Source organism: Nuphar pumila, chromosome 3, assembly GCF_984573655.1.
Source record: "Nuphar pumila chromosome 3, dmNupPumi1.hap1.1, whole genome shotgun sequence".
In the NCBI taxonomy this organism is placed as follows: Eukaryota; Viridiplantae; Streptophyta; class Magnoliopsida; order Nymphaeales; family Nymphaeaceae; genus Nuphar; species Nuphar pumila.
The window spans coordinates 7,952,722-7,968,245 of NC_143251.1; the positions used below are offsets into that span (position 1 = coordinate 7,952,722).

At 38.7% G+C, this 15,524-nt stretch overlaps 1 protein-coding gene across 7 annotated transcripts in view; it reads left to right on the forward strand.

Moving 5' to 3' along the window:
* The first annotated feature begins 13,762 nt into the window (after positions 1-13,762).
* The window catches only part of LOC149841834 (putative disease resistance protein At5g47280), a 52,350-nt gene continuing 50,588 nt past the window's right edge, over positions 13,763-15,524 (forward strand). Inside the window, exon 1 of one of the 7 annotated variants that reach the window (XM_089998717.1) lies at positions 13,763-13,851. The gene's annotated coding sequence lies outside the window, so the exon portion shown is untranslated. The other 6 variants (XM_089998716.1, XM_089998722.1, XM_089998721.1 and 3 more) reach the window with 6 other exon arrangements.

Sequence of the window (15,524 nt, forward strand, 5' to 3'; positions counted from 1 at the left end):
TTACGCTCATCAGGGTCCCCACCCCAATCTGCGTCAGTATAGCCTACCACACGCATGTTACCACCATGGTAACAAAGAACTGAATCCGATGTGCCTTTAAGATATCTCATAATCCTCTTGACAGTCTTCCAATGGGCTTGTTTTGGATTAACTTGATATCTACTCACCAACCCTACTGCATAACATATGTCAGGTCGGATGCACATCATAAGGTACATAAGGCTGCCTACTGCACTGGAGTAAGGGACTTTTGACATAGCTTCTATTTCTTTAGATTCCTTTGGACACATCTTAAGACTTAAATCATTCCCTTTTGTAACAGGAGTATCTATGGGTTTACAATCTTGCATATGATATCGTTCTAAGACCTTCTTTATATATGACTCTTGTGAAAGAGAAAGAAGTCTTTTTGAACGATCTCTTTTTATCTCTATGCCCAGCATAAAGCATGCTTCACCCATGTCTTTCATTTCAAAATGAATAGACAACCATTCTTTAATGGTTTTTAGAAACTCCAAATGATTACTAGCCAATAAAATATCATCCACATATAGAGTTAGAATCACAAATTTTGGACCTTGACGCTTAAGATAAACACAGTGGTCCTCATCAATCATAGCAAAGTTATTGCTCATGATGGTCTTATGAAACCTTAAATACCACTGTCTGGATGACTGCTTTAATCCATAAATGGATCGTTTGAGCTTGCACACTTTGCGCTCAAAACCAGCAGTAACAAATCCCTCGGGTTGTTTCATATATATTTCTTCATCCAGTTTTCCATTAAGGAATGCAGTTTTAACGTCCATCTGATATAATTCTAAATCCATATGTGACACTATGGCTAACAAAAGGCAATAGAGGTCAATTTGACCACAGGTGAGAATGTTTCATCATAGTCTATCCCTGCTATCTGTGTGTATCCTTTAGCAACCAAACGAGCTTTATATCGCTCGATAGATCCATCAGCATTCCTTTTAATATTGAGAACCCATTTGCTCCCAATAGGTTTTCTTCCTTTTGGAAGATTAACAAGATCCTAGACCTCGTTGGATGCCATGGATTTCATTTCCTCTTCCATTGCCTTGTGCCATTCATTCCTTTTAGGACAAGATAGAGCATCTCTAACACTCTTAGGTATCTTATCATCTTGGGGCAAAACCACAAAGGCTTCCCCTTCGATTTGGAATCTCCGACGAGGAATTCTCTTCCTCAGACTCTTTTGAGTTGTCAGATCTTCATCAAAATCAATATCCACTTGAGTGTTACTCCTAATATCCAATAGTGGTATAGACACATCCTCTTGTGTCTCTAAAACATGATGATCAATCTCTTTAGATTGATCTTCATCATCTAATTCATAGAACTGGAAGTGACGCTTTATCTCTCCCCTTTTAGGAAATTCACTTTCAATAAATGTGGCATCTCTAGAATCTATTTCAGAAACACTCCCATCAGTATTTTCTCCTAAGAATACACATTCTTTTGAATGTTCACAGTATCTTATAAAGATACACTTCTTTCCCCTAGGACCCAATTTTCCATATTGATGGGAAAGATTATGGACATATGCAGCAGACCCCCAGGGTCTAAGATAAGCCAAATCTGGCTTTCTGCCTTTCCACAATTCATAGGGAGTTGAAGAAATAGATTTAGATGGTACACGATTTAATACATGAGCAACAGTTAATAAGCAATCACCCCAAAAGGAAATAGGTAAATTTGCCTGCGCCATCATGGACCTGACCATATCTAAGAGGGTCCTATTCCCCCTTTCTGCAACACCATTTTGTTGCGGAGTTCGAGGAGTAGTTAATTGTCTATCTATCCCTTTATCATCACACAATTCCTTGAATTGTTCAGATAAATATTCACGTCCACGATCTGTTCTCAAAGCCTTGATCCTACGATCAAGTTGATTCTCCACCATGTTCATAAAAGATCTAAAGCAATTCAATGCTTCAGATTTATGCGTAATTAAATACACATGGCTAAATCGTGTATAATCATCAATAAAAGTGATGAAATATGAAGCTCCATGCCTCGTTGCCATATTCATTGGCCCACATATATCTGAATGAATTAATTGAAGAGGATCGGTTGCTCTAATTGCCTTTCCAAAAGGTAATCGAGTTGCTTTTCCAGCAAGACAATGCTCACATATAGGTATTTCAATCTTCGCATGGGATCCCAAAAGACCCTCTCGTGCGAGCCTATCCATTCTCTTTTGCCCTATATGTCCAAGCCGAGCATGCCATACAGATACATCCACATCCATATTATTAGCAGTTGAAACAAGTGAAAAACATTCATCATTAACATTCAAATTAATAAGTTCTGTGTCCAACACATAGAAACCATTCATCAAGAAACCAGAAGCAACTAAAGTTTGTCCACAAATGATGTCAACATTGACATCCCCAAACACAAGTTTATAGTTTAATATAGACAAAGCAGAAACTGAAATCAAATTTCGTCGAATCTCTGGAACATGCAGAACATCATATAATAATAGAGATCGTCTTCCTCGCAAATCCAATTTGCAAGTCCCGATTCCTTTGACTTCTGCTCTAGTGTTATTCCCCAAGAACAACCACTTCGAACCAGATGGCATCTTCCTATATTCGACGAAGTTTGTACGATCTTTGGTCACATGGTCAGTGGCTCCTGAGTCTACAATCCACATAGGATTAGATTCAATAATTAGTGCACAACTACAAACATTTGCACAAAAAACAGGAGTCATAAGAAAATGTACCTTCTCCTGCTCGTGACATTCACGAGCATAGTGACCCAAATTTCCACACTTAAAGCATTTTGCATTTGCCTTATTTTTATTGCTTCCACGCTTCCCAGAGCGCTGATAAGGCTTCTTTTCTTGCTCTTTGTCTTGTCCCTTCTTATTACCCTTCTTAAACCTTCTTGGTCCATAACATTTCTTCTTAAAAGATTTTTGCTTTTTCGAACTTTCTGCCACATATGCCCTCATGCCAGATTGTTGAGTCGCTTCAAGGCAATCATTTTCCAGCTCTACATGACGGGCGATATCATCGAAAGTCTTAATACTTTCGTTATGAGTCATATTAATTTTCATATGTTCCCAACTGTGTGGCAGAGAACGAATCACAGCCTGGACCTGTTGTTCATCTGTAAGGGTATGCCCTGCACTATTGAGCTCTCTAATCATGTTTGCCATCTCCCTGAGATGCTGGCTCATGGTGTGCTGAGGAGACTTTCTGTATGAATCGAACCTGATGGTCAGCCTCCTTAGTTTTGTGGCTGATGTTCCCCCAAACTTATCTTTAAGGCCATCCACATCTGTTGAGCAGTCTTATAATACTCAAATTGGCACATGATGTCATTCTGCATAGAACATAGCATGGTGACACGCGCAACAGTATTCATGCGCTTCCATTTCTCATAGGTTTCCATATCCTTACGAGATTGTGCCCCAGTACCAATTTCAGGTCGTTCCACAGTATGGTTGAGAGCCTCCAAGGCCTCAGCCTCCTCCAGTGTAAACTGAATCTTTCTATGCCATATATCATAATTATCACCATTCAGTTTTTCAATTCGTGCCAAGTCCATTATTGATTTACTTGGTGCAGTCATGTCCTTTTAAAATAAAGAGTAAAACAATGCGCAAAAAATGTTATTCAAGCATGGTATGATCTAATCATTAGCACATCTATATGCAGTCGTAATCACACGATTAGATAACATATAATTTTCACAGGGCGTGGAATCGAAAGCTCACTACATTCACAATCATCTCCCACTTTCCCTAAGATAATTATATTTACCTAAACTGTATTATGACTGTTTAAAAAAAATTAACACATTGAGTAAGTACTTCCAAAGTACTTAAAAAAAATCCATCTCATAATCAATACGATTATATCATATTCATACACATTCATGAATAAACTATATAATAAAATGAATTCATGAATGCCTGGCTCATTCGCGGCTCCAACCATTTGCTAAAATGTCTCGACCCACATGAACCCTGGCCCTGCCAAGATTCAGCCAAAAAATAAATTTCCGCAACCTGTGCCGCAGTGCCAGGAACTCGGCCTGCGGCCTATGCCGCAAGGCAGAGACAAACCGGCTTGAACCTGCGACCTATGCCGCAGGGCTGGGAGCAATCAAGCCTGTGGCTCGAGCCGCAGAATCGGGTCAGGCTGAATAACAAAGTCTGTTGCCTATGCCGCAGGATGGAAACAGGAGAGCCTACGGCCAATGCCGCAGGGTTGCGTCAGGCCAGACAGAGCCTGCGACCGATGCCACAGGCAGGGAGCATGAAAAAAACGGCAACACCGCTGCATGACCTGGTCAGACCTGCGGCTTATGCCGCATGGTCTGGCCCATAGTCGGACCTGCTCCGCAATAGGGCTGGCTGCAGCCCAGGTATGCAACCTAGTTGTAGAATCTGCGGCTGTAGCAAAAAAAACGCATGGCCGGAGGTCAGACCGCCGTCCGTGCCGCGGGACCAGTGCTGACCAAGCATCGCGGTCTGTCTACACCGGGGCCAGCAAACAAAACAACAACTAAATTATTTTGTTCCAGAGATTAACACCGGACGGTCTCATATGACGCCCCTTTTTCAAACATACGGCCATGAAACAGCAAAATATATTTCTGCAAGCAAAAACGAGCATCAAATAAAATGCTATGCTCTGATACCAATGAAGGTTCTGTTACGTACCTTTGATGAAACAGAAACGGAAAACCCCCGATCGTTGATGCTCGTTTTGCTCAACGGATGCGTGCCCTCACTTGGAGAGAACGACAAGTCCACAGTCCAAATGCCCTCCGATTCTCAAATGTCACCGTCTTCTACTTTCCACTGTGCACATTCACAGCCAATGTACACAGCCCCTCTCTCTCTCTCTGTATTTTCTGCTATCTTTTCTTTTTCTTGTTACGCCCAAATAAGAGAGAGAGACTCAGAAAATGGGGAGTGGGCGGTTTTCAAAACCGTCCCCTCCTCAAATGGTGGGCCGGGTCCGGATCTCGCCCATCATGGGCGGACCCGGTACCCAACCCAACAGATTTGGACGCCTAGATGAGGATTGAGGAGGGGCTGTTTAGCTCATGGTCTAACATAGGTATACGTGTGAACGATGGGGTAGCGTTTTTCTCAGTGCTAATCTTTTTTTTTGGATAACCCAAGGAAAAAAAATACCCCATCACCCTCCGGTTGGAAAAACCCTTAAGGTCCTCCATGCCCACCCGGGAGTACACCCAGCTTCGACCTTGCAGAAAGGGATGCCACCAGTGGGTTTCTAACTTGTGACGTTCCGTCAACTTGGTGGCATTCACGGGTCGCCCCTACCAGATGAACGGAGCCCTTGTGGGCTTTTCTCTAGTGCTAATTGCTAAACTACATAGGATACGTGCCTTCCCCACTAGCTCATCATCCAAGCCTAGATCTTTTGCTTTTGACAAAAGCTCGTCATTCAAGTCTTCAGGGTCTTTATGTGGGGAAAGGGCATGGCCAAGCAAGACCAGCTTGGCTTCCTCCATCACCAGTGCTTGCAATTGATAACTCCATTGGAACTTACTGAACGTTTCTCTAGAGGTGACCAGTGTTTTAAAGCCCCTTCTATCGATGATGAGATTGTCGAGAACCGATTGGGACCAAACATCATCCAGAACTACCAGAACGGGTTTCTGGAATTTGGTCTTCTCACTTGTACAGCGTTTCTTAGCTGCTCAACTGCATCGTTCTCGTCATCAAAATTAGGCACGTCTTTTGCATGCACCAACGCTTAGAATTTAACAACTGAAGTCGTTCTTCTTGATTCAACATCCATAAACCCGGGCAAAGTACGAAACATAGTGATTGTGGTTACAAAAGTTTCATATTCACTTGGCAGACCGTTCAGTGTCCTGAACCAAATCACTACCAAATATATGTTCTTCCACAACACTTAGTGAATCAGACAAAAATTGTATCTTATTCAGGTAATCAGTCATGCTCATATCTTCTTTCTTTATATTCTGCATATCTCTCATGAATACTCGACTCGGAGACATAGGATCTTTTGAGAGCTATCCGTGCCTCACGAGCTAAAGGAATCTGTATGATTTGAGTCAATATAGTCTCAGTAACAGGAGCCTTAATTCAACTTGGGGCCAATTGATCAGATCTTTTCCAAACAGAAAACTTAGGGTTGAGGGTAGTATTAGTTCCCTCAATAATATATTGAAGGGGAGCAACATATGACCTATCAATTTGATAAGATCCTGACTAAACATAACAAATTCAATTTGAGACTTCCATAAAAGATAGTTATTTTGGTCTAGTTTAATGGTCACCAGGCTGGCAAAAGCGAAGAATTAGGTGACAACGACAAAGAAGGAAGATGCTTGAGTAGCTGTGAGGGAAAACACCAGAAAAACGAACCTGAGCTCCTGGGAACAAACACGATAAAAATGCATGGCTTTGAACTTGGTTACCTTAAACTTAGCTCCGAAACCATGGGAAAACTTGGCAGACATGTAGACCAATCACACACACACACACAAAAATGTCAATCATAGAGAAGCACTATTTTTATGTGATTCGGCCAATGATGCCTGCATCCACGGACGAACTCTCTCTTTCTCTCTCTTGAATAACTTGAGAGAAGAGGTCTATTGATTATTATATAGACACATAGGGGGTCGTCCCACCTTATAGATTGGTTAGGACTCCATTTGATGTTTATTCTATCACATAGAGACTCCTATCAACATGTTTACAATTAGACTTGTAGAATCCTTCTCCAAACTGGACTGCCTGAAGACATTGGACTCTATCTTGATTTAGGAGTTCTACCTTGCACTCCTTGATCTTGGAACCTTCTGGAGACTGGCCATTATGTTGAGGAGTCCTCTCTAAACATCCCACATGATGGACTTCATTGGCAGCATCGTGAATGCTAACGCATTTTTTTTTCTGAATGTAGATTTCTGTAACTTTACTGGAGTTACTTTTTCCGTGTCTGCAAATCAAAATTCAGTCTTTTCCATAAGAGGATTGGGATGAACATGGATAAGATTGAGAGTGTTTCCTAATTATTCGTGCAATTGAAAAATCAAAAGCTGCACTTTTCATCTAAATCTGGAGAGACTGAAAACCAAAGACAGTGAGCTTGAAGCTGTTACTGGAGCTTGAAGACAGTGGTTGGAGTGCTGTCTTGGGGGACTATTCTTATTTCATTGTGAAGTCACAGTACTTGCCTTACACCTAAGCTTCCACACTGAAATGGCAGTTTTAGTTAGTGGAGCAGTAGTAGGTGCCATGGTTGCAGAGTTACTAAAAGCTGTTTTGGAGGCAAGGCATACCACTGTGGAGTTTAAAGAGCACTTTGATCGGCTAAAAGAAACATTAGATTCATTGGTTGTTACAGTACACATGGTTCAACAATTGGATGAATAACTAACAGATGGCACAAAGATTGATGCTCAAGCACTTCTAAGGGAAAATAATAGGTCTCAATTATTCGAGTATTTGAAGAATGGCATGGAGTTGATCAGTAAGTGTTCTAAGCTGACGAATTGGAAAATCTGGAAGAAATATAATTATTCCAAGAAATTAAATAAGTTATGCAGGCTGAAATGTTTGCAGAATAAAAAAGTTCAATAAATATGCGACAATTGATCAGGAGGTTTAGTAGCATCAATATCGGTTCCAGTGTTCAAGGTGGGAGTTCTCCTTACTCTAGTCATGTCATGCCTCGACTTGGTAGTAACATTGTTGGGTTGCATGCTTCTTTGGAAGAGTTAAAAAGAAAGTTGAGTGAAGATGTGTCTATGATTGGAGTATGCGCACCTGGAGGATGCAGGAAAACGACCTTCGTGACAAAAGTCACAAAACTCTGTCAAGACGAGGCAGTTGAAGGTACAACTTTATTTTCTGCCTTCTATCCTTTCCGCTTCTCTTGCATCACCTATCTCTTAAACATTAATTCTGTCAGTACAAGCTGACAGTTTTTGCACATACATGTGCGTGTGTGCACATATAGTAATTTGCACAACAGCATTAAGGTAGCAGACTAAAAGCATAAGAGATTAATCTATCATGGTATATTGGTAAAAAAGATGAAGAGACATGACAGAAAAAGTGGAAATATAAAAACCAGGAAAAAAGTAGGGATAGATCTAGGCTGCCCATCCCAACCCCTCTCCTCCTCTCAATTTTATAAATTCCCAAGAATTGAGCTTTTAGTTATTTATATTGAGAGAATAGCACATAATGCTTCAAATTTTACAATTATAGAGTTTCTTCCACATCTTAGTGTTTGTTTCACATTGTTTGGCAGAATTGGTAAACTTCACTGGAAGTTACTCTTTCCTATATAAACAGGGGAAAATCGAATGTAACAGGAAGCAACTGAATTCTACTTGGGATATCAGTAGTCTGAATAGTATGCAAAAAAAATGCAAGCTTTGAGGTGAAAAAATAAAGGAAAAGCAAAATAGTATGAAAAATAATGTAAGCTTTGAGAAGAAAAGATAAAAGCAAAATAATTGTTTATCTCCAAATTTCTGGGTGATATGACTAAATGAACCAGAGACACAAGATCTTTATTCAACTAAGACTCTAAAAGTAAGTAGTAAGGGCTACACTCTATAAGTAGGTAATATGTACTGATTCAAGTTATTTCTATAAATTTTCAATGGTTTCTTAATTGTCAATGATCTGTTGACTCTATAATTTATATGCATTGAGATTTGAAACTTTATCATGTCAGACAAACCGACAAACCTCTGAATCTCTCTCATTCTCTATTCTATAGTCCTCTGGAAAGCTCCTTGTCTCCTTAGAACTTAATTTATTTCCCTCAAGCCCTGGAAAACTTTCTGTTCTTTAAAGGTATGACATCTAAAGTCTTTGTTTGAAGATAGTGGAAGGTGCTGACCTATTGGTCGCCGTGGACGTATCTCAGTTGAGAAGGAACCACGTAAATCGTTGTGTGTTTTTTTATTTTCGCTGTTTGATTTATCTCTTCCACTGTCATCGTTGCATTGTTTTCATCGATCCACACTTGTGGGGAGACCCGGTACGTCCGTTTTATCCCCAACACAAACTGTCTTGATTTAATTGAGTTGCCTGAGAGAATTGATTCATTAAACATATTAGAGGTCCTAAGGTTGCGTGCATGTCATAGTTTGGAAGGCCTGCCAGATTCAATTTGTAAGCTCAGAAGTCTCAAGATTTTGGATCCGTCTCACTGTTCAAACATTGAGGGCTTCCAAGATGAGATTGGCCAACTTCACCATTTGGAAAAGATTGACATTCTATGTCAAAAAAAAAAGATTGACATGAGCTGGTGTTTAGGCATGATGAAACTGCATGTACCAGTAACACAGATGAAAGGTCTTAAAATGAGGATACTGCTGGTCCATGGAAGCCTTTTGAGCATGCTCTCAGGAAAGTAAAGATGCAAGTGCCTAAAGAGGATGTGAACTTGAAATTTCTTATCTAGTGAGCTGGATTGCAAATCAAGTCTTAGTTAATTCATTTCTTTGAAATTTGAAAGTTCTCCATCATTGATTTGTTTCCTATGAAATTTAAATTGCATCTGAATTAGCTTTATCCTATTTTCTATGCAGCTACTTGAATGTAGTGTTTCTGCCCATCTTGTTGGAGGGTGGGCCCCCTGCCCGTAAGGTGGGGGTTGAGGGTCTGTAGCCCCCGAAGTGATATTTTTGGAAAGGTAGTTATATAATTTTACCGTAGACTCCTTATTGTATCGAGCAATATTAATAGACTACAATGTAAAATTCGTGGACTCTTCCTATTTAAGGAGGCATCCTCTCTTTTGTATCCCAATCAATAAAAAAAAGACTCATGAATGTAGGCAGTTTTCATTGAACCACGTAAAATTCTTATTTTTGGGTATGGTTGTTTTCTCTTTTTGCTTTTTTCGTGCTTGTTCTTCAATCTACTGGTAAGTTGAAGGGTTGTTATTACATTGTCATGAGGACATGGATATGCACGCTTAGGCAGTTAAATGTAATAATCGAAATGTTAGGCAATTTTTTGTATACAGCAGCTAACTTAGGCAGTTTTTTTGTAAATGACCCATTCATATTTTTACTTTTTTCTCATAGTTTTGTGGTCTTTATTTTATATATATACAAGTCAAACCCCAGTAAATGGCTCTCCTTGGACTTCATTGTTGCTGTTACAACTAGATACATCACTGTCTCAAGGCTCGTTTGTCAGTGTCACAGATCTCAATTGTGGGGGTTTTCTTGAGTCTCTGAAATTTTTTTAAAACTCTTGTTTTGGTAAATATCAAGAGAATCTTGACAGATGTTACATAAAAATATTAAAAATTAAAATTGTGAGAGAAATACGAAATTATTAAAACCCTGGTAAAAAGTTGGGATACATTGAAAATGTAGGATATTTTGGAAATATCTTTTTTTTAGAGTAAGAAAAAATTCATTAATAAAAAAAGACGAAGAGAATTCGTCTTAAGCAGAGAAACTTACATAAGAAAACATAAGATACATAAACCCATCTAGGAAATATCTTCATCTTCCCAAACAGCACGAGCTGAGTGGAAGACGCCTGATCGGATCGCAAGAAGCACCTGATTTGGATTGGATTGGATTTAATCCCCTCGAAAACCCTACCATTCCGTTCATTCCAGATTCACTACCATGCGGAAAGTAGCCAATACCTCCAAGCCCAACGCCATTTCTTGGAATATTTTACGAAGGGAGGTCCCAAAATCAGCTCCCTAATACATGTGAAGTGGTTCAACTGCGGAACTAAATGCTGCCATGCCTCATGAATCAAGAATTGAAAAAATGGGCAGAAACAAAATAAGTGTTCAGCAGTTTTCAGATCTGCTTCACGCATAGGACATGATGTTGTGTGTGTTTGTGTGGCTTGAACGTACGAGTCCCTTTAGGACACAATTTGAGGAAAGTGACTTGTAAAACAAGGAAAACTTATGGTTCCTTGGGTGTTAAGAAAGAAAAAGCATGTATATAAATATATAAAGAAAGAGTGGATTGCTCTCTTTTTAGGTGTTAAGAAAGAAAAAGCATGTATATAAATATATAAAGAGTGGATTGCTTTCTTTCGGCCTTTGGGTATTACTCCTTCGGTGATTTTCCTTTGGTGATTGAGAGTGGTGTAGCTATCTTTGGGTCTCTGTGTTAGGGATATAAAGGAGAGGGCAGCCTATGTATGCTTTCTTGGGTACGAGGGAAGTGAAAAGAGAGATAAGGAAGGATCCAGCACGGTGACCAGAGGTAGGTTAGATGTGACGCATCGATGTGCCATTAATTATAGTGATTGAAGACAGCCGACATAGATAGGTGTAGTTGTTGCTCTCTTTGGTTTTGCTTTGTCTTTCACATCGATATCGGATCCCTATAGGTTTAAAAAATACAACATCATGTTTGTTATCCCCAATTCTTATAACCTATAAATTTATTAATGGATGGTGTGAGAAAGTCAAAATCTATCCCTTTCTTGTTATACGCTCACTAGCATATATATATATATATATATATATATATATTTGTGCCTACCCAGATTGGATAGTGGTTTTCAGGTTGTTTTTCAAAATCTAACCTTATCTGCATTGATTTGCTAAAAAATGACACTTGAATCATGTTTTTTTTTTGAGAAAAACAAGGTTTTTCAGTATTGAATATTTTTAAAATTGTAGGCTGTTGATTTTTGAATCTTATAAAAACCTAACTTGGTGTTGGAATCAGTAGATTCCCACAAAATCATACATGTAGATCACATCTGTATGGTCAAATTTTATAAAAAAAGCTTGGTAGACATGCTGTAGACACAAAAAAAGAGTCAGGCACCTACCCATATATCTCTCTCTATGTATATATAGAACCGAACATATTAGGATTTTTTTCTTATTCTGTTGCATTAGGCCCAATAGTTTGAAGTGTTTTATGATAGATCTGAACCGTTAGATGTGTTTAACATGCTTGATTTAGTGGGAATCGACTCTTGGATCATGTTTTTAAGATGAAAAAATGTATTGTTATGAGCCGAGAAAAAATGATGCCTTTATGACCATTGATTTTGGATCACCGGAAAAACCTGTCTACAGGTTAGATTCTGGTGATCCAAAAGCCAGTTTCCACTAAATAAAACCTATAAATCACATCTATGGTGATGTGAAAAAAAAATAATCAAAAACTATGATTTTTGAATGAGCCTAACGTGACAAAACGAGCGCATTTTTTAACTGTATTCAACTATTTGAGCGTTTATAGCTGGATTGAGAAGTTCAGTGGAGTCTCAAGTAAGATGTAAACGGCTCAGACTCAGTTTGGATCTAAACATTGTTGAATTTGCATTTGGATTCAGAATCAGATAAAAAAAAACAATGCCGAACTTGAATCTAGTTAGCTAATCAGATATATTTTATAAGTGAACTGGTCGAATTATCTGTCAGATTCAGATTCGAATTTCAATCAGAAGTTCCGTACCAAGTCCAAATGCGATTATTAATCAGATTCTATTTGATCTGTTGATCACAAGTAACCGGAGTATTTGACTAAACATCTTAGTCTCAACCCTCGATTGTAGACCTTCCTAAGGTAATTCATTTCACAGTTAAAGGCAGCGGGGCCAGATGCACGCTCCAACCTGATTAAACAGGATGGTCGAGGTCCATTGGCTGGACCTAACAGACTCAGGTTGGATGGCCTACCCCACTGACCCAGATGTACAGGACTTGCAACAAACCCAGTGTTCATATGTGAGTGCGGGTCGGTCCTAGACCCCAACCTGATCCACACCGCCTTCTATTCATTGCAAGGGAAGGGAGATAGGCATAGTGATGCAAATCCGTGAGAGATTCGACCTGGATCCAAAATACATTCAACACACGATTATCAGGATCACCTCGTATATATCCAAATCCGTATCAGAATAAGAACAAACACAGTCAGAAAGTAATTGCCTGGGTATGAGTACCGATTGGCGTAAACAAATATGGACGGATTCGGTTATAGTGGCTCAAACCGACCCGTTTTACCTTTTTCACATGAAAATCAATAAATTTCAGCGGATCCAGAACTACCAAAACTCCAATCATAACTGGGTCCGAGATCCCACCGTGAGATCCGATTCGGATCACTATCTAAAACTAGGGGTGGCAAAATCTGACCCGACCGGCCAACCCACTTCTTAGCCGGGTTAGGGTTTGGCTTAAACGGGTTCGTGTCATAAACAGGTCGACCCACCTAACCTGTTTATTAAACGGATCATGTTTGTGTTAGGGGTATGCCAACCCGTTTAATAAACGGGTTAGGCGGGCGGGTCAACCCGTTTACATGAACCCGTCAACCCGCAACCCGTTTATATATATATATATATATATATATATATATATATATATATATATATATATATATAAACTTATTGTGTTACTCGGGTTGGTTATTTTGTCTATTTTATCGGGTTGTGGGTTACTCGGGTCGGTTATCGTGTCTATGTTATCGGGTTGACCCGTTTAATAAACGGGTCACTGTGTTGTGTAATCGTGTCGTGTCGACCCGACCCGTTTATTAATTAAACGGGTCAACTGTGTCGGGTCGGGTTACCCGTTTAATAAATGGGTCATGTTCGTGTTTGCCACATCCGACCTGTTTAATAAACGGGTGGTGTTTGTGTTGAGGTATTCTGACCCGACAACCCGACAACCCGACGACCCGACCCGACCCGACCTGATTGCCACCCCTATCTAAAACCCTATCCACTCCGTGTTGACTTTCTCTCTCTCTCAATCGGTTGAAGGAGAAGCAGCTTCGTGATTTCTGCGTCGATAAATCGGAGGGATTCGAAGAGGAAGGTGCGCGGTATCCGTCTTTTCCGACGATCATCTTGTTATTCTCAGAATAGGGTTGTGATTCTGGATTTTTGCTTTTGATATCTTTTTGAGTTAGGATCTCTCCTAATCTCGTTTTCAGATCCTTAGATTTTTCTTTTTCAGAAGAAACAATGATTTCTTCTTCTTCTTCCTCTTATTTTTTCTGCTTTTATGCTTAAAATCCTATCTCGATGATCGATTTTGTGAAATTATGACAATCTTGTGTCCTTGATGCCTCCTGCTTCACTCTTATGGTTTTTTATGACGAACATCATTGGCTGTTTGTGTGAATACTAGAACTGTTGCTTTTGTTTTCATTATCAGTTGATGATTTCATTACGCCTCTTTTGGTTTTAATGGACATCTTGCAGGTATTCGATATAGCCAGAGCCGTACCTGTGTTTTATGGGGCCTGAGGCGGAGGGAAAAAATGGGCCCCCTATTAATAGTAGGAGTTCGGGGGCAGCGCCTCCAATTTTTTTTTAAAGAATCAAAATAACAATAAAATTTGCATTCACATTAAACAAATATAATATTCTAAATATTTATATTATATTAAATAAAAATGTATAAAATATTTATATAAACTACCTAAACAATACTCGTCTGATTGTTTTAGAGGCAAAAATAGTTATCAAATCAGTTTAATCAAGTTGTTCAACATTAATTAACAGAGATTAACTAATACAAATATTTATATTATTTTTATATTTAACTAGCAATAACATCAATTAACAGAAATTAACTAACAATAATTAATAGTAATTAATTAACAAAAATTAACTATTAACAAAAATTAGAAATTAGAAATTACAGTGAAACAAGAAAGTCAAGAGAATAAGACACAACCTGAGTTCAAATAATGATAAGATTTATATTTTTACTAAACAAATATGATATTATAAATATTTATATTATATCAAATAACAATGTCTAAAATATTTATATAAACTACTTAAACACTACTCGTCTAGCTGTTTTAGATGCAAAAATATTTATCAAATCAGTATAATCAAGTTGTTCAACCATTTTTTTCTCAATTGACAACATAGCCAATCCATTCAATCTGTCCTGAGACATAATTGATCCAATATAATTCTTGATTAACTTCAATTTTGAGAAACTTCTTTCCGATGATGCAACGGTAACTAGTATTGTTAGCAAAATCTTATAAGCAATATAAGCATTTGAGAATAAACCATTTAGTTTCGCCAAATAACGTAGTACATCAATTGCCGTTCTTTCAGTGGTTAAATAACACCCGTGGGTCATCAACTCTGTAGATAAATCATAACCATCAATATTTGAACGTTCATCATGACTTAAAAATTTATCAAGCTTCTCACAATACTTCTTTAAGCTATTTAAGGGATCGGCTTCAGTCTTCAACTTCTATAAGTTTAACAAAAATCCAAGTCTCTTCATATTGTTTAAATTGTTCAAACCGGAGTTGAAGGAAAGATCGAGCTTGATCAATTATAAACAGAAAATATTCTACTCTAAAAGATTCTTCACTTGATAGTATTACATCGTCACTGCCACTTTCATCAAACTGTTTCTTTCTTCGGGTTATGCATTTTTCTCGAAATTTAGGTTCAAACCTCATGTCACTTGCTAGTTTCTTAGCTTCATCCATGACACTGGAAAATGGGAAACTCCGGG